At 37.8% G+C, this 25,424-nt stretch overlaps 2 long non-coding RNA genes across 2 annotated transcripts; one reads left to right on the forward strand and one right to left on the reverse strand.

Annotated features, from left to right (window-relative positions):
- Positions 1–807: 807 nt before the first annotated feature.
- On the forward strand, positions 808–3,481 carry LOC103102996 (uncharacterized). The gene is made up of 2 exons (XR_008917209.1): positions 808–849; positions 3,308–3,481. It is a non-coding gene; the product is annotated as an uncharacterized LOC103102996 (long non-coding RNA).
- Positions 3,482–5,788: 2,307 nt separating this feature from the next.
- On the reverse strand, positions 5,789–21,778 carry LOC130458406 (uncharacterized). The gene is made up of 2 exons (XR_008917717.1): positions 21,740–21,778; positions 5,789–6,020 (listed from the first exon to the last, which is right to left on the reverse strand). It is a non-coding gene; the product is annotated as an uncharacterized LOC130458406 (long non-coding RNA).
- Between the last annotated feature and the right edge of the window lie 3,646 nt (positions 21,779–25,424).

Raw genomic sequence — 25,424 nt, forward strand, 5'->3', positions numbered from 1 at the left:
CAGTCCCATTGTAAATGTTCTTCCTGGATATTGTATAGATAAGAGGTCACTGCTTATACAATATACTTAAGTGAATATGTTGTAGATGTCAATTTCTAATGGTTGAGCCTTTGGTTAGAAAACTGACTAAGAGGAAACGAAACAATGGATAAAAGTCAAGGCCTCTCAGGAAGGAGAAAATAGTGAATAATAAGAGAAAGGAGCAGGAGGAAGTCAAGAGGAGTCAGAGAAATAGTTATAGAATGGGAGAACTGAAGGGTCAGTCTGAGGAGAAAAGGCTGGCAAACAGGGGTACCTAGAAGAAAGTAACTGGGGCTCCCCATTAGGCTATCTGGATATAATTCATCCTGAAAGCAAGGACAAGATTCTTAGTAGAGACCCTAAAAGAAAAACTCTTCTTCAGGGAGCAGGAGGAGCTTAAAGACAATGCTGGCTTTGTATAGAGTAGAAGTTAGTTAGAGAAACCTTTCTTCTGTTTATCCCCTTCTATTCTGGGACACTGCCACCTAACACACTATCATCTTACTCCTGGATCATTGCAATAGCCTGTTGGTGGACCTCCCTGCCACAAAGCTTTCCCCACTCCAATTCCTCCACTCAGATGTCAAACTGATGTTCCTTTCATATCAGCTTCCACATTCAGTAAACTCCAGTGGCTCTCTCTTATCTCCAGGATCAAATATAAATCCCTATAGTAGATATTGATACTAGGGGAATTATGGTAATGGCGAAATGTTAGAGAGGTAACACCAGGAAGCAAGTCAGGGAAAAGACTGGCTCTTGAGCCCCTCCCCCCACACTACTTCCTGTTCCCTTTCAACTGTCTTAAAAATGTTGTTCTCACAGATGGTAAGCTTGAAGATTTCCCCTAGTAAACAAATCCCACAATCAAATCCTTCAACTAAAAGGTCTTTTATTCTTTTGGGTAGAGGAGGTAAGGAGAGGGGAGGGGTGAGAGGAAAATAGTTCTCCCTAAATTTTCTAAGTTATCCTGTTGATTGAAGAGTTCAAGATATATTCAAATTCAGGAAACAAAATTATCTTTCCCCAAGGGGAGATACTGATTGCAGTGCTGACAGGTTTCTTCTGGGATAAACCCCAAATGTCTTTTCAGCTCACAGTCTTATGGACAAGGAAATAGCTAGAATAGTCTATCTTCCACCTTCTGGTCCATCAACCAGAGAAGGAATCTCTTTCAACCAGCTCAAGCTGCTTAACTGCTTTTTCCCAAGGTTCCATGGGAACTGTGTCCCCATCTCAGTTGACTGGCATTTCACAAAGTTCTGAGCTGAGTTTCTTTTTTGCAAATGCATTTGTCCTTCCTTGCCCAATATCCTCATTTACAATCCCCTTCAAAGAAGTAGCCAGATGGTACAGTGGATAGAACACTATTGGAGTCTGGAAGACCTAAATTCAAATCTGATTGTGTGAACCGAGGCAAGTTTTTTGCTTAACCTCTTATTTTCCTCAGTTTCCTCCAACTGTAAAATGGCAACAATAATAGTACTTCCCTCTAAGGACTGTAGTAAGGATCAAAACATATAATATTTGTAAAGCTCTTGATACTTGCTTGGCACACAGTAAGTGCTTAATATATTCTCATTCTCCCTGTCTATAACCTGAGCCATTTCTATCTTTCCAATATTTTCATACCTTCTTCCTTTCCAAGTGCTATATAATCCAGTAACACCGAATATTGTTCTTCTTACCAGACTCCAAGAATTTTAACTCACCATCCCAATGCTTGTAATATTGTTTTTCTTATTCTCTTAGTCTTGGCACCCCTGGCTTATTTCAAATCTCAGCTCAAGCCCTGCCTTCTGCAAGAAAACTTTCCCAGGTATCCTTAGTATTTTCCCCTCTGAGATTATCTTCAATTTATCTTGTTCCTCCATAGTTGTTTTTATGTCATCTTCCATATTAGACAATGAGTTTCTTAAGAGCAGATGTTTCCTTGCCTTTTCCTTATATTTGTAGAATTTAGCATAGTGCCTAGAATATAGTTGGCACTTAATGACTAATAAATAAAAATAAACTAATAAAATAACATATAATTACATATTGTAGTAATAAAATAACAAAAATGAATAATGATAAAACAAGTGTTAATTGACTGACACTTTGCAAAAATTTGGAAGATTGTCCTCAGATGACTGAATGGAGATTAGGGCTACAAAACCCAATCCGTAGGTTAACCTCTATAATAATTTTGCATATTGCAGAAACATAACTAAAAATGTTTTCATTTGAGTTGAGGATGCTGGTGGTACAGGGGACAGACCGAGTTTGGGTGTAGACACTCGATGTTCTTGATCCCAAGGTATGGAGGGTGAATATGACTTTGGAGGAGAGCATTATGGCAGTGAGCTACTAATATTAAATAGCCCTCTCCTGGGTGCCACATTCTCTACTCTACCCCAAAACCATGTCAGACAAAAACTAGATTACTCTCTTTCATGGTTCAAGTATGCTAGAAGTCATCCTGGGCAGTGACTGAATGGTGCCAGTGGTTAGGACCACTGGCAGACTTAGGGATGAATAAAAGGAAAAAATATGCCTAGTAGCCTCCAATATCAGCACTCTGGGACAAATTTCTGTTTGCTCAGTGCAAAGTTAAGTGTTTTGCAGAACCAGTAATTTTATTACAGGAAAATAGTTTGTACCCTAAGAATCATCTCACCTGTAGGAAGCAATTGTCTGCAACCCAAAGCACTGGTCTGAGTAAGATGTTTCTAATAACTATTCTGAGAATTCTTAACTTTAAGCTTTCAGAGGCTTTTCTGATACCCTACAGAGCATTACAAAAGAAATCAATTCAATTGAAATTTAGTTATCAAAATATTTTTTTAAAAATTCAGAACTTCAAATAATAACCTCATATAATAACTAGTAATTTTGCTGTTCATCCTTTGTTTTCAAAGAGAATGGATGACAGGGCAATTCTTAGGGACCCAGGAGAAAGAATGCCATCCACGTCTAGAGAGAGAATTGTGAGAGTAAAAATGTGGAAGGAAAACATCTGGTTTATCACTTGATTATATGAGTATATGATTTGGGGTTTGAGTTTTAAAGGATTGTTCTTTTACAAAAATGAATAACATGGAAATGGGTTCAAATGATAATATATGTATAACCCAGTGGAATGGCTTTTCAGCTGTTGGAGGTGGAGAGGGATGAGAGGAAAGCAGAAACATGAATCATGTAATCATGTAAAAATCTTTAAAATAAATTAATAAATAAATCAAGAGGATGGATGACATCATAAGGGTAATGTCTTGATTTGCACCAGCCTCATTTTCTCTTCCAGAGTCATCACAGTCGAATGGGGCAGGACAAAAGTCAAGATGACTGGCAGTGGCCATGATGTTGTGGATGACCTTGGCATTTCCAGTGCCTGACCAGATTCTAAGTGTTCCACAGCACCTGATTCAGTACCTTCATGTCTAACTATATATATAAATAACACTCTAAATTTAACAAACTTTCCTCTGAGCATCTCTCTGATTTTGGCTATCTGGCTATTAAATTCATTTTGCTGGATAGTCTTTGAGAAGTTGCATGATTTGTCTGGGATCTCACTGTTAGGAAGTATCTGCCATGCTGCCTTTGTGTTTTGATGTGGTGTAGCACAGACGTTTATTCAGGCTGGTTCTAAGGTCTAGTCCATAGTGTTCTGATTCAGGCAGAGTAGGACAAAAATAGAAACCACACAGGAGGTGAGAGTGCCCTTGCTGTCTTCTTGAGGCAACTTATGGCCAAAGAGAAAAGGTATGTGGTAATGGGAATATAAGCATTTTTGCTGTGGATCGTCTTAGTTTTACACTCAGTTAATAGAGCTGGGAAAAGGGAATATTTCCCACTTTGCTGCTGCTGGCCATATCAGCTTAAGACTGTTGATGAAAATAGTGGCTTTATAGTTGTAGTAGCCAGTCCTGTCCCCATGAGCCATTTAACCCTACTACAAAAGAATTTTCAGCCAGCACCCTATAAATACCGATTTTAGATCCCCCAGGAATTTTTGTGGCAGAGTATTTGAACAGTTAATTATTTTAAAAACATATATAGTTCAGTTTTTCCCCCAAACCAGGAAAAATAAACACTATCAGCTTTTTGCACAAAAAGAACATTAAGTATATAACGGGATATAATGTAAGTTAGAAAATAGAGGAAAACACTTTTAAGGTGGTATTATTATATATATTTAATTAAGGCTTATTTTATCTAAGGGGAAACTGGGGATGCAGTGGATAGAGTATAGGGCCTGGAGTCAGGACAAGCCTTCTTGAGTTCATAGCCAACTACAGACACTAACTAGCTGTGTGACCCTGGGCAAGTCACTTAACTCTTCTTGCCACAGTTTGCTCATCTGTAAAATGGAGAAATAGGGTCATGAAGATAGAGACACAGCTGGAAGGACTGGAAAAATTGTATCTAAACATTTTATCTCCCTCAGTGCCTACCACAATGCTTGGCACAATATAGGGAACGTACTTAAAGTTTCTTGAATTATGTTTAATAATAATATTATTATATAAATCTGATAATATATAATAATAATAGTTATTCCCATAAAATCTAATCCAATGCCTTATCATAGCATGACAATGGCCTCAGGTTCTGGAAAGCCACACCACAAAAATTTGGCAGATCTTTTCAAGATAGAAAGATCAATTGGTCTATGTTATGAATTTTTGCAAAAGGACTTTGGAAGACCATTGGTCAAGTTGTATAGCAGTGGTTCTCAACCTTTCTAATGCCGTGACCCCGCAATACAGTTCCTCATGTTGCAGTGACCCCAAACCAAAAAATTATTTTGGTGGCTACTTCAAAACTGTAATTTTGCTACAGTTATGATTCGGAATGTAAATACCTGATATGCATTATGTATTCTCATTGCTACAAACTGAGAGGTTGAGAACTGCTGTTGTATAGGGACTGTCATCTATCTGTGGACGAAATGCTTATGTCGATGAGGTCACAGCTTCTTTATATTTGTTTTTCTTATTTTTATACTGATCTATGATGTAATTATTTTGAGGAACTTCCAGTGGGTCACACAGGTAGGAAGTGTCCAAATACTCTTGGCTCCAGGTGTGACTATCTACTGGACTACTTAGCTGACCCCCACCTCCACCCCTTTCTTACCACTGGTCTAGAATAGAAGAATCCTCCCTTTGTTATTTTCTTTAACTCTACTCCTCAGTCTGGATATGATGTTATCCAATAATATTAATAATGATGATGACAGTTAGTATCATTCTTTTTGGAGTAAGCAAGATGTTTGTCCTCTTTTCTTGACTCTAAGAAGACCTAAGGATGCTTACTGTTCTAAAAGACACATCATTACTGATGTACTTTCATTGACATTTCCTTACTTTGAAAGAGTTCACTGCCAGTCATAAGATTCAAGTTCAATCCTGCCTGGCTCAACTACTTACAAGCCTTACTAACTCTGAGATCTTATGTAAATCACTTTACCTCTCTAAATCTCCATTTCCTTAAGAGTAAAATGAGACTGGCTGCCTGGACCTCAGCTTGTACACCTGTGGGATGAAGGAATTGACTCTCTGGACTTCACTTTCCTCATGAAGGAGTTAGATGACAATATAGCCAAAGAGTCCTTCCAGCTCTGGTTTTTACACCTGTAGAAACAGTCCCTTTGTTTGACGTTTCCCCAAATATTTCTATGTTCTTCACTCATTGCTTTGGGTATTCTCATTTTTCATTGGTTTTTGGTGAAAACTAATTAATCTGCCCGGAAGAGACACATTCACTTTTTAAAAAGGTAACCTCTCACAAATGGTTATTATTTCTTCTCAGTCCATGTGTGTCAAGATGACAAGTGGCTTTTCGGAGTGGAGACTGTGTAGGAAATCTCCTACATGGCAGCATCGAGAATGTTTATTGTAGAGAGGGAACTTTTGCCCTGTGAAGTCACCTCCTCATAGTCACCAGTAGCTCTCTGATATTCTATCACAGGAAATTCCTGGTGGTCCACAAAAGCAGTCTCTGGAGTGCAGCTGCAAGGAGGGGAAGAAAAATGCTATACTATAGAGTAATATCTAGGGTTCTGAATTGGGGGTGGGGAAAAACCAACCACCTGCACCCTGTGAAACGCAAACTGGGAGGCTCTTTGAACAATGTGAAAATGAACTATACAAGGAACATAGGTCAAGTGACCCTTCATTGTACACAGTTTTATGCATAGAGAAAAAAATAGTATTAGAGGATGTCCTTTGTATTTTGACAGGGGAGGGGGAGGGGGTCATATGTAGGTTTGGTCTCTTTGAAGCAGTAGCAACATCTCTCTATTTACAACTGTATGCTAATGAGCATAGAGGAGGTCTTCTAGGTCTTAGGGAAAGAAGTATTAGACTTTTTGAAAAGACTTGACTTATTTGAGCTGAAGTGGTAGACAAAGAAATAGGGATACCCAATACATCTTCAATGTACAGATGTTCATGCAAGGTCATTGAAATAAGAGAGTCTGAAGAAGGTAGCATCCATGAGGGGAATTTTGTCCAAACCAATAGGTATTTCTAAGTGCCTAGTATGAATGGACCACCAGTTCAAGAAACATTTATTAATCCTAAATAAACATAATTAAAATCATGTATTAGGCACCCTGGGGATACAAATAACAAAGAAAGAGAAAGAACCCCTGTCCTCAAGGAGCTTACAATATAATGGGAAGAGACAACACATATATAAAGGAGCTGAAAAGGAGGGAGGACCAGGAGGTACCCAGAGTCAGAGACATATGTTCCATGGAGTTGAAGCCACAAAACTAAGTAAAAAGAGTAAAGTAAAATAATGGAAAATAAGAGTTACTAGCTAAGTAAAGAAAGACCTAGGTTCAAGTCCTGTCTCTGACAAACACAGTCTGTGTGAACCAGGGCCAACATTTAACCTCCTAATGCTCTAGGCACCTCTCGAAAATTACAAATTTGGCAAAGGAAGAAACTGAATTGGCAAAGTGTTTTCTCATCTTTAAACCAATGAAATCATAAATTTAATTTAAAAAAAATCCTTACCTTCTATTCTAAGACAAAAGGGTGGCAGTCAATCTGGTCCAGTCAATCTGATTTTAAGAGACTTGCTCAGGGTCATATAGTTAGGATGTCTGAGATCACATATAAATCTAATTCTTAGTGCTATCCTATGCACAATGCACTGTTAAGTACTAGGGAAACAAAGACAAAATGAAATGACAGAACCTTTCCCTCAAGGAGTTTATATTCTCCTGGTGGGTTTCAATATATAAATATGTATGATAAACAAGAAATTTTTTTCTTTAACAATTTTTAATATACTTTTATTTTTTTCAAATTACATGCAGACAATTTTCAATATTTCTTTTCCAAAGAATTGAGTTCCAAATTCTCTCCCTCCCTTGAGATGGTAAGGGACTTAATCTAGGCAATACATGTGTGATTATATTTCCATATTGGTCATACACAAGATAATCTAAGGACAGAGACAGAGTTTAGAAGGCCTGAATTTGAATTGTTTTTTATTGGTACTCTGGTACTTAATTTAATGGCAAATGTACTCTGTATACAAAGCTCATGTTGATCCATTCTGGAAACTGTACGTTTAACCAACCCACAGAAACACAGACACACAAACACAAAATAGAATCTTTTTTTTTTCTTTTTTCTTTTTAGCACAATTAACTGATCTGGTTTTTAAGTGCACCAAGACAGAGGTCCCAAGAAATGTAGAACATTTCAGGTTCATCTAAAGTAAGGCAATGGCATGAATTAATGGGGCTGATATAATTGTATGAGAATCTTTGTTGCTCTGTGTTGGCAGCCTGCATGTTTCCAGCCATACATAAACTGGCGGCTGCTGCACACCTCCCACCGGCCACAACAATTCATGGAAATTAATAAATGCATTTATTGGGAGAGGTCATGGGTGAAACAGGAAAATCAGTCCCCCAGCTTCCCAGACAAGTACTCGGAGATCAAGCTCTTTCAATGGAAGCCAACAGGCTCTTTCTCTGGCCTGGATATTTATAGTAAACAGATAGGGTTCAGGTTCTTGGGAGTTCAGTAAGGTTAAGTATGGTTCTTCTATTTGTTTAGTTAATAACTATGATTTCCATTTTTTATGTCCAGGGTCTGTCTGACAGAACAGTACAAATTGGATATTATTTTGATTTGATTGAACAAATAAGCCTGATTCTTGGTCTTTTGAATCTGGGAAGAACCAGCTTGTAAATTGAACCATTACTCTTTATTCTGTGGCCAATGTAGTCACTGGCTCAGCCAAAGGGGCTAAAAATTTTTTTTTAATTGAAATTGGAAAAGAAGGATACAGATATTCAAGTTCTAATGAGTACTGGGTGTCAGGGAAAGAGAGAGAGCTTTATAGTAGAATGGCTATGATGGGAGCACTCCTTGCCTTGCCCCAAACTACCTCCCCTCACATCACCCCATCCCACTTCAGAATATGTCCTTATACCTGACTGCAAGGTTCACAAAAGGTGAAAGCAGGATAGCTGAAAGAAGAATACTCCCCAGCTCCTTTTGTTTAACCATATTATGCTCATTTTTCCCCACAATAATTTTCTCTGACTCTTTAAGTTCCTTCTCTTATTATGTATCTGCTGACCATTTGTTTTTATGCTGTTCCTTGCCCATAGTCCTCTTTAGGGAGCATGCTATCTCTTTTTGTGGGAGATAACTTTATAAGCTTTCCATATTTTATTCTCATTGTTCAATTTCCTTAAGTTCATTTCAATAAATATTTATTAAGTAACTACTATGTGCCTGGTAAGCTCAGGGATACAAAGGCAAAAAATAACCTCTCCCTTCAAGACCCTTACATTCTATTGGGGAAAACCAATATATACATTTATAAGTAAATAAAAACATATGGCAAATAATTTGGTGGAGTCTAATATTCAAAGAGATTTGTTAAAAATAAAACACGGGTTTCTTTTTTAATTTTATTTTTAAATTTGATTTTATTGATTAATTAAGACAAATTTTCCATGATTACATTATTCATTTTCTTCCCTCCCCTTCTCCATTCCTCCCCGCCCCCCCCATAGCCAAAGCCCAATTCCACTGGTGAAACATGGGTTTCTAAAGGGCATATGGAAAGACAGAGAAGAGAGAAATAGGGACATAGGAGGGATGAGAATGACATGGATGGGTATGAGGCAGGGTGGAGTGGTGACCAGGGCTGGGAACTTAAACCCAAGATTCAGGATATAGTTAAAGAAGAGTAAAGTGTTAGGATTTTTCTGAAAGCAGAGATAACGATGATTCGATTATCCATCCTTGAGCAAGAGGTTTTCAACATCCTTTCTTCATGTCCATCCATTTCTATTGATAGAAATTCTATATACCTTTTTTGTTACTAGGGAAAAATAGGGCATTTATTTTTAATATTCCTCCTATCAGAAATGATGGGACAGGTACTATTCTTACTTTCCAGATAAAGAAAACAAAAATGTAACATTTCTTTTGTGGGGGACTGGAGTGGAGCATACCTTAGACAATTCAGTCTACATTATAAACAATCATTTGCCATTTGTCATTCTCAGATTTTGTGATGATTCCTAAAGCTAGGTGGCATAAGATGAAGGGCTGCATTTAGAATGAGGAAGACCAGAGTTCAATTCCACCTAGGATATTTACCAGCTCTATGACCCTGGGACTCTATAACCTCTCTTAGGCTCAGTTTCCTCACAGGTCAAATGAGGATAATAACAGCACCTACTTTATGGGGCTCAAATGAGATAGATGCTTTACAAACCTTAAAACACTATAGAAATTCTAGCTATTATTGTTCCTTGAACATTAAGACAACACATCTCTTTGCATGAACATATATACTGTAAAATGCCAGTAGCATACTACACTGCATTCACAATAAGATGGTGTCAGAAAGGGAGTTAGTAACAGTCCCTCCCTGCCCCCCGCCAGAGGTGGCATGTACTAGATAGAGAGTCAGCTAAATTCAGAAAATCCATCTGATGCATAATGACTGTATGATCCTGGGCAAGTCACTAAATTCAGCACCTCTAGAGGAAACTAAAAATACATACTTCTACATTCCCCACTTCCATTTGTTTTGTTTCTTTCCTTTCTTCCTTTCTTTTTTCTTTTCTTTTTCTTTCATTCTTCTTTTTAAAACCCTTTCTTCCTGCTTTAAAATTGATATTAAATATTGGTTCCAAAGCCAAAGAGCAGAAAGAGCTAGGCAATTGAGGTTACATGACTTACCCAGGGTCACAGAGCTGGGAAGTGTCTTAGATCAGATTAGAAGCTAGGTCCACTTGTGTCCAGGCCAGGTTCTCTATCTACTGAGCCACTTAACTGTCCCTCCATTAGCTTCTTTACTAAGAGTTACCCCAGTCAATGAAATCGTATTCTGGGACCCTTACCTCTCACTCAAATTTTTATTCCAAACAACTTATATTTCTTATAAACATTCCCAAAGCAGCATACAGATCCTTCTTGCATCATTCTACTTTCCCACCTACATTTAACTTCCACTTCCCTCCCCCTTTGGTTTTATCTTGTCACTGCTCTCCTACAAATCTCACTTAACCATCTACTCTTTGGGGTCTCAATAACTTATTAATGCATACAGTGGTAGTTTATAAATGCTTCATTTCCAGGCTAAAATAACTACCAAGATAGGGTATTCATCTAACCTGAATTTGTAGTTTGAGATCTCCAGAGTGGCTGGCACCTAAGAATGCTAAGGGTAACCCTGAAGGCCTGGGATTGTTGCACTATTGATTTATGAGCCCCCATTGGTGTGGTCCCCATTGACAACCAGTCAGTCAATTAAATTATAGCTCTTATAAACAATATTTACTGAGAAGACATAGCAAGAATTATTGGAATGAAATATTTCACTGAAAAATGAGGACATCCTCTAACAAATACACATAACATCTATGGAAAAAGTAGATTTAAACTTAAAACATAATGGTATTAAGATGTACTTATAGAGAACACAGAACACATGTGGCAAAGGGATACCTTCCAATTCCTGGCTCTGGAAGTCCTTTTCTCCTTCGTGTAGTCCTTATAAAATTCCCCTTATGTACAAGTCTCAGGTTTGTGGGTTGCTCAATTGAGCTCCTAGAAACTGTTTTTCAGGGGTTCACAGCTAACTTCTCTCTTCTACAGGGTATCACTCCCTGAGACACTGACACTGGCTTCTTTTCCTTTCCTCAAACATGACATTCCCTCTCCCAAATGTGATCATTTTCACTGACTTCTACTGTCATTCCTAGGGTCCTCTTCCTCTTCATCTCTCCCTTCTGGCCTTCAGATCTCAGCCTAAGTCTTGTTTTCCATAAGAACTTTTTTTCCTGTTTTCCTTGATCTTAATACCTTCCCTTTGAGACTATTTCCAATTTATCCCATATATGTCTTGTTTATATATAGTTGTCTGCATGTTGTCTCCTCTGTTAGACTGTGAGCTTCTTAACGTCAGGGACTGATTTTTGTTTTATTTTTTATACTCACTGCTTTGCATGGATGTTGTTGTTTAGTCATTTTTCAATTGTGCCCAATTTTGTGACTCCTTTGGGGTTTTCTTAGCAAAGATACTAGAGTGGTTTGCCATTTCCTTTTTCAGTTCATTTTGTGGATGAAGAAACTGAGGCAAACAAAATTAATTGATTTGCCCATGGTCATACAGCTAGTAAGTGTATAAAGTCAGATTTAAACTCTGGCAGAGGAATCTACTGACTCTAGACCTAGCACTCTCAACTGTGCCACCTAACTGCCTACTTAACATGGTGTCTAGCATGTAAGAAGTAATTAATAAATGCTTGTCAACTTGACTCCACTTGGCTTTATTCAGCTAATTATTGTTCTGCATCTCTTTGTACTCCCTGTCTCTCTCTGTTCCTGGTGTCCTGAGCCACTCCCTCCATTACCTTCTCTAGTGGATATTATATCCTGCCACCATTCACCACTGATTTGACCTCTGGATCTACAAAGCTCACAAGATTGCCTTGACATAATTGTAATACCTATTAGCCTAATATTAGGAAATAAAAACCACAGAGAGTCAGAGGTGGCCATGAACTCAGAGCTACCACATCCTGGCAAGAGACAGAGCTACCTGACCCTTGAGAAGTAATTCAAGGTCATTCTGCCTCTTCCAAAGCTGCAAAGAAAAAGTGAGTAAGGAAGGTGTAGGTCCCCCATCTCTCTAGAATACCTACTGGGTTCTTGATCAGCAAGCTCAGTATTTTTTTCTGGCTCCATATTAGTTTAAAGAAATTTTCATTATCACACAGTATAAACCTCAAGTCCTGCATAGTTAGAAAGACGGACATTCTCTCTTTCCCAACCCACCCCTAAATTTCCACATCTCCTCTTAGACTGGAACCAGACAGGGATATCTGCACATGATCCAGGGGGTCAATCTACTCATGCTCTAATAAGAAAAATCAGATACCTGGGCTTCTGGAGAGGGAATCCAGATATTAAACAACCAAGAACTGGGCAGGGAATGCAAAAGGCTAGATGGGAACATCTCTAGATGCTGGAAAAGTTGCTGGCGATGACCTGAAAGCTATCAGGACCTAGCCTAAAATAAGAGTTAGTAAAAATGATACTCAATTCTTTTCTTCTAGCACTACAGAGTTTGAAGATATCCTAAGAGCTGGGCCTTAAAAGCCTTGAAGTAACAGGCTTTCATTTTTCTGTTCTCTTTCCTTATGACCTCCAGCTTCTCCCCCAACCTATAATTTCCCAATTCTGCTAATATCAGATAATGTGTTTAGTGATAAACACATTTGGTTGATAAGAACTTCAGAGCATGAAAGGGAGCATTTACATTTTATTTGGAGGCTCAGGGAAAAATAAATTGTCTATAAGCAAGGGATATCCCCCACTTCCTCCTCAAATTTATTAAAGTGTACATTGCCTTTTAAATTTATTACAATCTCCCAGAGGCAACAGTTATTTGCATGCCTTCCTTTCTCATTAGGTTCCTTTATTTGGCTATGAATATTGGTCACAAGGGCTACATTTCTCCAATTAAGGAGGTAGGAAGATGAGGGGGATAGGGTAGCCAAAAACCAAAAAAGGACTAGAGGTAGACTGATAAATACCACCAAAATCACTATATTGACTTCATCACTCCAGAACCCCTGGGAAAACCAGAATTTTCCACAATAAAAAAAGTGGTCATGGGCAAGGGACACGAACAGGCAGTTTTCAGCCAAAGAAATCAAAACTATTAATAAGCACATGAAAAAGTGCTCTACATCTCTTATAATCAGAGAGATGCAAATCAAAACAACTCTGAGGTATCACCTCACACCTAGCAGATTGGCTAACATGATAGCAGAGGAAAGCAGTGAATGCTGGAGGGGATGTGGCAAAGTGGGGACACTAATTCATTGCTGGTGGAGTTGTGAATTGGTCCAACCATTCTGGAGGGCAATTTGGAACTATGCCCAAAGGGCGATAAAAGGCTGTCTGCCCTTTGATCCAGCTATAGCACTGCTGGGTTTGTACCCCAAAGAGATAATAAGGAAAAAGACTTGTACAAGAATATTCATAGCTGCGCTCTTTGTGGTGGCCAAAAATTGGAAAATGAGGGGATGCCCTTCAATTGGAGAATGGCTGAACAAATTGTGGTATATGTTGGTGATGGAATACTATTGTACTGAAAGGAATAATAAAGTGGAGGAATTCCATGGAGACTGGAACAACCTCCAGAAAGTGATGCAGAGCGAGAGGAGCAGAACCAGGAGAACAATGTACACAGAGACTGATGCATTGTGGTACAATCAAAAGTGATGGACTTCTCCATTAGTGGCGGTGCAAGGTCCCTGAACAATCTGCAGGGATCTAAAAAACACTATCTACAAGCAGAGGATAAACTGTGGGAGTGAAAACACCGAGGAAAAGCAACTGCTTGACTACAGGGGTGGAGGCGATACGACTGAGGAGAGACTCTAAATGAATACTCTAATGCAAATACCAACAACGTGGAAATGGGTTTGAATCAAGAACACATCTGACACCCAGTGGAATCGTGCATCGGCTATGGGAGGGTGGTGGGAGGGGGTGGGGGAGGAAAAGAAAATGATCTTTGTTTCCAATGAACAATTTTTGGAAATGACCAAACTAAAAAATGTTTATTAAAAAAAAAGAAAGTGGTCAGAAGAAAAACCACTAAAGAATGAAATTTTGATTGTCAGCTCTGCTCATTACATATACTATCTTCCTTTTCCCTTAGTAGCCAAATTTCCTTCATTTCAATTAAATAAGCATTTAAGTGTGTGCTAAGTTTCAGCCTGCTATGGTTTTATTAGGTACTGGGAATTGTTGTTCAGGTGTGTCCAACTCTTTAAGACCCTATTTGGGGTTTTCTTGACTGGAGTGTTTTGCCATTTCCTTCTCTAGTGGATTAAGGAAAATTGAGGTTAAATGACTTGCCCAAGGTCATACAGCTACAAAGTGTCTGAGACTGGATTTGAACTCTGGGTTTCCTGCCTTCAGGCCCAGTGCTCTATCCACTGAACCACCTAACTGTCTTCAAGGAAAACAGAGTTTAAGTGACTTGCTTTCGGTCACAAAGCTAATAAGCTCTGAGGCCAGATTTGAACTCTGATCTTCCTCACTCTGGGCCCAGTGCTCTATCCACTGAGCCATCTAGGAATGCAAAAGCCTAATAAAACAGGACCTATCCTGAAGGAGCTTATATTGTATTGAGGGGGGTGTCACATGTATACATAAGTACATATAAGCAAGTATGTATATAAGTAAATGCAACATATAATACAATATATATTATATATCATAAATGTAATTAATACAAAGTATCTACAATAAGTAAATATAAGTAAATACTATAGATAATATCATATATACATATTACAAAAATGTAATACAAAGTATCTACAATAAGTAAATACACTATATAATATACATTAAGCACATATAAATACATACTATATATAAAATGCCATATATACATATATTACGTGTAATAGATGTGATCCAAAGTATCTATAATAAATAAATATGATACAATATATAATACCATATATCACATAATATATGTAATACAAAGTATCTACAAAGTTATTGAGTGGGTAGTACAGGATAGGAAGAAGTCTAATATGAAGGACAGTGTGTTGTTCACACTGGGTGTCATTGGTATATATAACGGGACAGGGACAAGGATTTCAGAGGGCACAATGGAAATTTATGGAAGAATGGGAGGGGGGTGAGGGGTACCATGGGAATGGTTCATACTTAATATCTTTCACAGGGTTTCAGCAACTTCCACACTTACTTACAAATTTCCTATCAGACTTTCAATTAGATACAGAGGGTCTCCGAGTCAGCTGGGTGCTTTTTATGGCAGTCCAAAAAGAGGAAAAACTGCTGAGAGATGAGATTTCCAACTTCCCCTTCCCCCCTTCCCTTCCCCTCCAGTTCTCCTTTAGAGCAACTCTTATCAAGTTCTTCTGGAAGAATCAGCACGCCCAACCATTAATAATTATGATAAAATGAAGCTTCTGACCCTCAGTTGCCTTGATAGGAGAAACTTATTTAATAGGTTCTGGGTGGAGGTGAGGGTCACCTGGCCAGCTAACCTAAGTTTGTATCTCTCCAGGAAGGAAGAAGCATATCTAAAGCTAAGAAGATAGGAATGCAGAACATGCTGAGAATTTCTCAACCTCAATGATAGTACAATTCCAAGCCTTTCTAAAGGTCAGTCAGAGGCAGGAGGTGAGGGAAGTGTCTTTGGTGTAATTTCCCACCATCTAAACCCTTTAAAAATGCAGTTAAAGTAAAGGCAGAGACCAAATCTATACATCCAGCCCTAAAGTGCCTTCTGAATTCCAAACTTCATCACCAAATGCTGGATGTCTCCATTTGGATTTCCCATTGGTGACTCAAAGCCAATATTTCCAAAATGGAAATAATTATCTTATCTACTATATCTACGATATCTGACCTCATCTAAATGTCCCAACTTCTGTTGATAGCAGCAATAACCTCCCTGTCTCCCAGATTCAGAGGCAGACAAGGGTTACAATGTGTAAAAAAAAGCACACTGGATTTGGGAGTCTAGAAGGAAGACCAGAGCTCAACACTCTTGCCTCAGATACTTCCTAGCTGGGACCCTGGGCCAGTCACTTAACCTCCTTCAGCCTCAGTTTGCTTGCTCATCTGCAAAACTGTTTACAATAAATGTCTACTTCACAGTGTTGTGTGAAAATCAAACAAGGTAGCACAGACAGGGATTTTTAAGCCTTAAAGTACTCTATAAGTGCTAGTCATTATTAATATTATGTTATTTTATTTTTTTTAATTATTTCCCTCCTACCCACCCACTCAAAATCTTACCTCTACTACCCTGACCACTACCCCAAGAAGATGTACAAAATGCACTAAGGCTTTTGGGATACCCTGCTTATCAGTTCCTATATTTTGTTGCATCAACTTCAACAACATATTTAAATTTTTTTTCAATTCTGTCTACTCCCCCTCACTAAAAAAATTAAACAAAACCTTTTTTTAAACAAGTAATCATAGCCAAATAAAACAAATTCCCCTATTAAGGGAAGGAAATTGTCATTTTTGTAGCATTTACTATGTGCCAGGTATTCTGCTAAGTGCTCTAAAAATATTATCTCATTTGATCTTCTCAACAACCCTGTGAGGTAAGTGCTATTATTAGCCATTTTATAATTGAGGGAAAAGTTTAAGTGACTTGTCCAGGGTCATACAACTATTAACTATCTGAGGTCAAGTGATTTGCCCAGGGTCACACAGCTAGGAAGTGTCTGAGGCCATATTTGAACCCATGACCTCCTACTTTCAAGCTTGCCTCTCTATCCACTGAGCCATCTAGCTTCCCCTATTAATTATCTGAGGGCAGATTTTTGAACTCTGGTTTTCCTGACTCTGAGCCCACTGCTTTATCCTCTAGGCTACCATACCAGCAACCTTGCCTCAGATTCATCTAAAAAATATGTCTTGTTCTTCATAGTAATCAATTACCTCTCTATCATTAGAGTGGATGGCAGTCTTACTTTGTCCTGTGGAATCATGGTTGATCATTGTGTTCAATAATTAGTACTCCCATCTGTCTCCTTTCTACTATTATCACCAATATTTTAATTTAAGCCCTCATTAACTCCTATCTGGAGAGATGTCATGGCTTCCTGACTGGTCTGCCTCCTTCTAGTATCATTCTGATTAGACCTGTGCTCCACCCAGCTGCCAAAGTAATATTCCCAAGGCCTGAGATTTTATGCATTTTTTAGTTATTTTAAATGGAGTTTATCTTATTGTTTCTTCCTGGTTTTTGTTAGTACTGATTAGAATTAATAATATTTTGGGAGATTTATGCTGTATTCTATAATCTTGGCACAGCAACTAAGTCATCTTAATTAGTTTGAGGACTTTTTTGTGTTGTTTCAAGAATACCATCAAGTCATCTGCAAATACCTATAGTCTTGTCACCTCTTGGCTAATTTTTATAGTGTTGATTTTGTTCTTTGGTTGTTTTGTTCTATCTGGCATATCTGGAACTATAATAAATGATAGTGGGGAGGGGAAATCTTAAGGCTCAGATCCAACCATCTCAGGCCCTTGCTTTAAAAATCTCTAAGGCTTCCTGCAAAAATACATATTTCAGAGCTTAGTATTTTTAATATTTAAAGACCTGCCATATGCTGTCTCCAACCCACTTTTCCAGTCTTATTTTGTATTCCACCTTTTCACATACAGTATTAAAAAAAAAAAACAACCAATACACAAAAACCCCACAACTGACCTACTAGCTATTGTTGCACTCCACAGGTTCTCCTCTGCCTTTGTACAGTGGCATAATTGGTTCTCTGGGTATAGACTAGAACCTTTTATGTTTCTTTAAGGCTCATAGCCAATTCTCCAGGTGAGCCTATCCTGATGCCCTTACTTGTTACTACTCTCTTCCCTCCTCAAACTTGTATTTATTTGTTTGTGCTAATGTTGTTTCCAACCTTTGATTAAAATGTAAATCCCATGGAGAAGAGAACCTCTCCAGGTTTGTTTTGTCTGTCTTTGCAGCTCCACTACTTAGAGCAATACCTGTCTTACACACAGCAAGCATTTAATACAGATTACTGAACTGAATTGAACTAGTGACCTTAAACCCTCTGATATTCTGTGGGGATGATTATCATCCTCATGATATTGTCTGAATTCAAATAGGTTGTGCTCCTATGTAGCAACATATTATATGAACTCAAATTCCACATTTTCTTTCAATAATAATTATTATAACTAACATTTCTATAGGGTTTTTGAATTTGCAAAGGACCTTTCATTCATCTCATTTGATCCCCATAAAAGCCATGTGAGGTAGATGCTATTAACTCTAGTGTCGGCACATAGTAGATACTTAATAAATGGTTTTTGACTGACACCAACTAAGTCCAAGATAAGTTAAATGACTTTCTGAGAGTAACACAACTAGTGAATGTCTGAGGCAGGACTTAAAACTCAGTTCTACCTTATTCCAAGTTCAGCAACCTATTCACTAATCTTTATTAAATATTCACAGTCTCTTGAATGCATACCTTTCCCCTATTTTCTGACATTAGTCACTCCATCAGAATGGACAATTTTGATGAGCAGAAATCATGTTTCATCAAGGTTTGTTTCCTGGAGACTTGGGTATGTCACCAAGGTTTGTAGTTACCAAGACTCCCAAGTGATGCCTATATTTTATTTTTCCTCAGCTTATAAAGGTCAGCTATTGCTGTAAACTAAGGAAATAAGTTATTCTGTAACCCTAGTCTTCATGATTGCATTTGTGGATTCACTTTCCTCTAACCCTTGGATTCTGAAGAAAAATCTTGACTTTGATGATAAGACATGCCATGAATCTCTAATGAACTAATTCCTTCAGACCTTTATGATCTAGAAGGAAAAGTACATTTCAAATGTTTCTTTTCCCTTTACCGTCTTGAATTTTATGCTTCACAAGATTTCACCTTGGAATGGAATTCCCACCATTGAATTCATGTTGATTATTAACTGAAGGAATGCAACACCAACTGCTCTTGCAACCACGTGTCCCTAGGATTATATTTATTTTTATCCCATCTTCACATTTGACTTACAACCTTTTGGTGGGGGTAGGCGTTATTTGTGTGGGTATATGTTTGCATGTGCCATTGACAATGAAAGTTATAGAAATTACTCATCAGTGTGTGGATCTGCTAGTTTTGAGGACAGAATCGCATTTCATATCTCTATCTCCAGCCCCTAGCAGGATTCAGTTGACTGAGCCAATTGATTGAATACTTTTTGGAATTGAATGATGTATTTGAAAAAAAAGTTTAGATGTGGAGTCTGTGAACTTTGTTTGAAACATCAGTTCTGAGAAGGCAGGTCAGTTAGAATCATGGCAAACAGGACAGCTTTGAAAGTTACATGTGGAATTTATTATATATTCTTTTACAAAAGCAAACTACTTGGAATAAAGACTTGTGGTTTTCGATACAATCCTAGTTGGGTTTTTTCCTGTTTTATATATATGGGGATGTTCAGTTTATTTGATGCTGATGAAGCTTAGAATGAAAAACGTCTCAACAAAAAATTTCAAACACCATTTTTGTTACTTTGCCCAAGGACAAGTTACCGATTCTTTCAGTTTTCATTTCCTCATCTATAAATTTAAGATATTGGACTAGATGATCTCTCATTTTCCTTATGGGTCAAAATGAATGATTCTATGATTGTATCCTCCTATGAACATGCTTTGATTTCTCTGTATCCAGGAAGGCACATCTCCCTCCCTTTTTTTCCTCTCTATTGCCTGTACTCATAAGTTCCTCCTGAAACATCTAGTTTTCTGTCCTTCCTGTCTGGCAGATACTTCCTAGAAGAGAGAAACTCCTCATCTCTTCATCGACATAAGAGGACCATATTGGGCATGTTCACAACCTGAGTGAAATAGCAGGGAGGAGAGTCAACCTGACCTAGAGGAAAGCAGGGATACATGCTCACTGTCGCCACCCCCCTTTATCTTAGACATGAAGCTTTTAGAATCATTCTGTAGGAGCCAAGCCTCAGACCCCAAATCATTATGAAATAATATGGTACCCTCATTGTGGAGCAGGGATGGCACTATTTTGTATCTGTCTCTATTTCCCAATTAAACCGATAGCATGCAGACAAAAATATCACCATAAAGATTTATCGCATTCTGCAGTTCCTTTCCCTTTTAGGTGTGAGGGAAGTGCTAGTTTATTACAATGCTGACCATCACGCTTGTGTACAAATGCCATTTCATGAGCTATGCAGAGACAGTCTCTGCTTGTTTCCAGTCTACTACCTAGGAACCTTAGGGCTCTTTTTAGTCATGTGATGAGCCAGTGTTTGATATTTTAATATGACATAAGAGAGCCCCATGGTCTCTTGGATTCTCTGTCTAATAACAGTGGTGGGAGAGGGGGGTGGTACACTGTATCTATTAAAAGAGAAGGCTGTGCATACTCTTTGATCCAGTGATACCATTACTAGGCCTAGACTTCAAAGAGATCAAAGAAAGAGGAAAAGGACCCAGATGGAGACAAATTTTTATAGTAGCAAAGAAACGGAAACCTAGGGGTAGATACCTATCAATTATAGAATGGTTAAAATAATTATGGTATCATGATGTAATGGAATATTACTGTGGTATAAAAAAGGACAACTTAAGAGAAGACTGGGAAGACTTATATAGATTATTGCAGGATGAAGTGAGCAGAACCAAGAGAAGGTTTTATATATAAAACAGCAATACTATAAAAAAAGAACTTTGAAAATCTTAAGAACCATGATGAATGCAATAAATAACCACAATTCCAATAACAATGATGAATGTTATTGACCTTCTAATTGTAAAAAGGAAAACTGTGAATCAAGCTTTTGCAATTCTGCCCACTGAGATGGAGCAGACATCGGTTGGAATGTGATGGGAGGGGGAATGACAGTTGGAATGAGAAGAGGATTGTGAGAGAAACTGCTAATGGAAAGGGTCTTTGCCCTCTGAACTAGGCTGAGGGTGGAGCAAAGACCAGGAGTTCTCTATCCCAACCTGTGGAAAACCTTGCCCCCATTTCCCTTACCCTGAAGAAGAAGGTTCCTGCATATTAAAGAGCATCTATTAGAGGAAGAAACCAAACAATTACAGATACAGAAAGGGGCTGATCCCTTAACTTCAGGGGTCACCTGGAAGATCATTTCCATCCCTTGACCTTCCCAAGAAGGACATTTGCCTTTTGTTTAGTAGGCTAGAGATAGTGACTAGCTAAGAAGATAGATAAGCTGAAGCTGAGCCATCTTGGCTCAACTGAAGAAGAAAACAAGGGTCACCTATTCCCGCTTACCTATCCCCTTTCTAGATTTACTCTAATTATTAAACTACTTGAAAAATAGAAGATTGTAGTCAGATTCATACTGGAGGGAGAACAAAGAAAAGAAACTAGTGACTGAGCTCTCCATTAGCCTAGGCAAAACAACGAAAGCCAACAGTGATGGTCTGCCTGCCAGACAAGGAGAACTTCTGAGGTTGAAACTATCAGACAAGACTTGAGGAGTAAATGCCACTATTCCCCAGAAGCCACTAAAAGCACTGGTCCTGTCATCCTTAACCTAACCTTACCCAGGGGTACCTCTCTTGTGGGTTGAGTAAGAGGAAATTACAAAGAGAGCCTCTCAGCAGAGGGGTACCTCTCTCCCTTTACCTCTCCAGTCTCCATATTCCCTCTGTCCTTCACCTCCTCCATTCCTTATTACCAACCCTTCCTTATGCCCTGTACCCCTTCTTGCATATCTTCAATCCAATTCCATTATTACATAATAATGGAATGATGGACTCAAAATGTAGAATGAGATATACATTTCCTGACATGATCAATGTGGGAGTTTGTTTTGCTTGACAATTTGTATTTGTCTTTTCTTTTTCTTCAGAAGTTAGGGTAAGAGGGAAAGAAAATAAATACTTATTAATTAAAAAAATAAAATATTGCTTCATAATGTCATAATATGGTGCTTGTTAATGATATTAATCTTCATCATAGTGATGTTTTGCAAAGAACAAATGCAAGAATATGGACTTCAACCTGAAGAGTGGTTTCCATTGCTTTATTATTATAGGACTCTTTTGTTTGATGTTTTATTCAAAGTTATGAAGATATTAGCATTCTAAGTAAATTCATAGATGTGAAGCTGCGTGATCATAAACAAAATTAATGACAGTATTTGAAGATATTTTGATAGGTCATGATTATGGACCTTGTAAAAATGGAGACTTGAATCCAGGACTTCAATCCCCAGAAGTCCTTGCTCCACTTCCCCAAATGCTTTGTAATATCACTGAATTCTCACCTGGGCCAAGATCGAGATGGGGTATTTAACCTGATTGGAAAGGCTTCTGGTTCTCTCTTCTCTTCCTGTCTCCGCTGGCAAGCAGACGTGTCTCATGATGTGAGTGAAATTGAATTGGGCCTCTTGGCCCACCTGGCACGTGCCTTTCTTACTTGTATTTTTCTTAAATTCTCAACCTTTAATAAACCTCTAAAAATATCATACTCCTTGCAGAGAGAAACTAATTTCTACCTGCCTCAGTTTCCCCTAAATTTTAATCTTAACAACCTACCCTAGAAACATGTAATTTATCAGAAATAAATGTAAAGCTTTGTACCTTGTTTAAAAAAAGAAATCAGTGGCTTAAGAACAAGTTGAAGGAGATCTAGTTTGATAGCAGTTCAAATAAAAGGACCTTGGAGTTTCAGATATAAAATCTTGATGTTAGAAAGGAAATTCTGAGAGTACATAGTCTACTTTCCCATCCAGTGACTGAACACTTTCTATGACTTCCTTGACACATGGTTGTCTATCTTCCACTCAAACACCTTTAATGAACAGGAAACTTCTAGTTAGCCACAGGCTTCATATGAAGTATATTATACAATAGTATTATACAGCTTTAAAAAAAAACTAATGCTATCTTAGGTTCTATTCAGATTAAGGAAGTTAATATTCTCACCATACTCTGCACCTGTCAGAACACATCTGGGTGTATTGTTTCTATATCTAGACACTTTAAGAAAGACATTGGCAAACGTTATAAAGGGATTGTGATGATAAGGGGTCTGGAAATAATGTCATATGAGGAAGAGTCAAAAAAAAAAAAGAAATCTCTTGCCTGGAGGAGAAAGGCCTTAGTAAGAATGACATGATGTTTTCAGATACTTAAAGGAATGTCTAAAGGGTTAAGAATATCAAGATTCGTATAACTCAATTCCCTCAGTAATATGTCTATGCTTTAGACATTTGATCAGGTTTCACATTTAGAGCACTAATAATCAAAATAAAGTTTATAGATAGGTCTAAAGTCCATGTGCTTTTTAGTGCCCTCTGCCCTCTTTCTTACTCTATTACCCTCACTGCATTTATTGAAAGGAGCCCCAGTGGACTGTGATTAATATTGTACTTTTCCTAGTTTCATGGGTTGCCAAGGCGAAAACTTCATAGCCAGCCTTGTGGTAATGTTTCTCTCCCTACTTAGCTAGACTGGTTCTGACAAAACAGTCAGTCTGTTGCTTAGCTATACTTGGAAGTCTTTCCAGAATTATAGAAACTGCCAGAGCTTGTAATTTGTTGACATGGCCTCAAGAATTCAGCATCACTTTCATGCCAATGTGAGAGATTGAAATATAACTTAGTGGAATCCAACTTTCTTGAAATTCTTGCCATAAATGAAAATAGAAGAAATAAGGAAGTTTCAGCTAAGTGAAAGAATGGCTAATAAGATACTCCTTGGTGAATAAAAGCAAGGAGTTGGCAGAATGCATTTATAATATGCACAGAAACATTATTTCAAAGGAAATCTGATGATGTATTGCAATTCCGATTTGTAAGCATATGCAAAAAAGACTACTATGAAAATAATTATAGTGTATGTACCAACATCAAACACTGGTAGATAAGGGTGAAGAAATAGAGAAATTCTATAAAAAGTTTAATATGCTCCCAATTAAATCACAGTATATTCTGATGCTAGTGACTTCAGAGTAATAGTGGGAAAGTGATGAAAGGGAAGGATGGGAAAGATTCAGGAGAAAAATGAAAAAGACTTGTAGACTTCAAAGAAGCCTGATTACTTTCTTAAGAGAAAAGAATCTGTGGACACTGAGCATGGTAAATGACAAATAATACAGAAAAATCAAAATAGATTCTATTTTAGTGCAGAAGAAGGAAATTATTATCAATGTAAAAGTTATCTGAGTTTAGTCAGATCTATTCAAGATCAGAATTCATTTTAAAAAGCCAGAAAAATAATAATGAGAAAAAGGTCTACAACTGAAAACTAAGTTCTGAACTAAATAAGTAATTGACAACCAAAACTGGGAAATGGATAACAAAAATGACATTGATATCAATTACAAATATTATAAAGAAGCTTAAGAAAGCAAATTAATTGCCTTTGTTAGGAAATTTTTAAAAGTTCAGAAAGCCCCTTAGTCAGCAAATATTTGACTTGCCATATGAAGAAAGAGGTCCACGAAAGGCGTGGTTACACATAACATGATGTGTAAAATCTTACAAGGAAAAATGATGAACAATCATGAAGATTTATCATCTCATAAAACAGAGAAAAGCAATGGAGAATAAATCCATTTTAAAGAAAGCTTGGTAAGATATACTAAGCAAAGTCAGTGTAAACAGAACTAGAAGGAAGACAACAAAGAAAATGGCAGATTGAATTTTTTTTTCAATCAGCCTTTTTGCCTTCTCTCTTCCACTTCCTTTGAGAAAGAAAACCAAAAATAGACATCTACAGTCAAGCAAAATAGATTTTCCTACTGACCCTATCCAAAAAAGAAAAGCAAATTTCATTCTACATTGTGAGTCCTTTCTCATTCAAGGAGCTGAGTAGCCTATTTCATGTCAAGTCCTCTAGAATCATGGTAGGTTGTTGTCCCCCCTTTTTTTTTAAACCCTTACCTTCTGTCTTAGAATTAATACAGTGTATTGGTTCTAAGGCAGAAGAGTGGTTGAGTTAGACAATGGGGGTAAGTGACTAAGGCCACAAAATAGGAAGTGCCTGAAATCAGATTTAAATGGAAGGCTTTTTGTCTCTGGGCCTGACTGTCATTCTACTACTTCTGCCCCTACTGCCACCTAACTGCTCCTACTAGTCTTTTAAAATTTGTCTTTACAAAGAGCTGCTATGTGGCCCTATTTTTTTCCCCCTCATCAGACTTTGTTCTGTTGTGTTTTCTAGATCTATTTTGAAGAGTTGAGGGGAGGGGAACTTGCTGTACTGCTTCTTGCTTCTCTGCCATTTTGACTAGTCTCTCTTAGGAAGTGGAATTTAAGTCGAGCTTTCAGGGAAGTCAGGTGATGGAGGTAAGGAGGGAGAAC

Source organism: Monodelphis domestica, chromosome 3 (assembly GCF_027887165.1).
Source record: "Monodelphis domestica isolate mMonDom1 chromosome 3, mMonDom1.pri, whole genome shotgun sequence".
Taxonomy (NCBI): Eukaryota; Metazoa; Chordata; class Mammalia; order Didelphimorphia; family Didelphidae; genus Monodelphis; species Monodelphis domestica.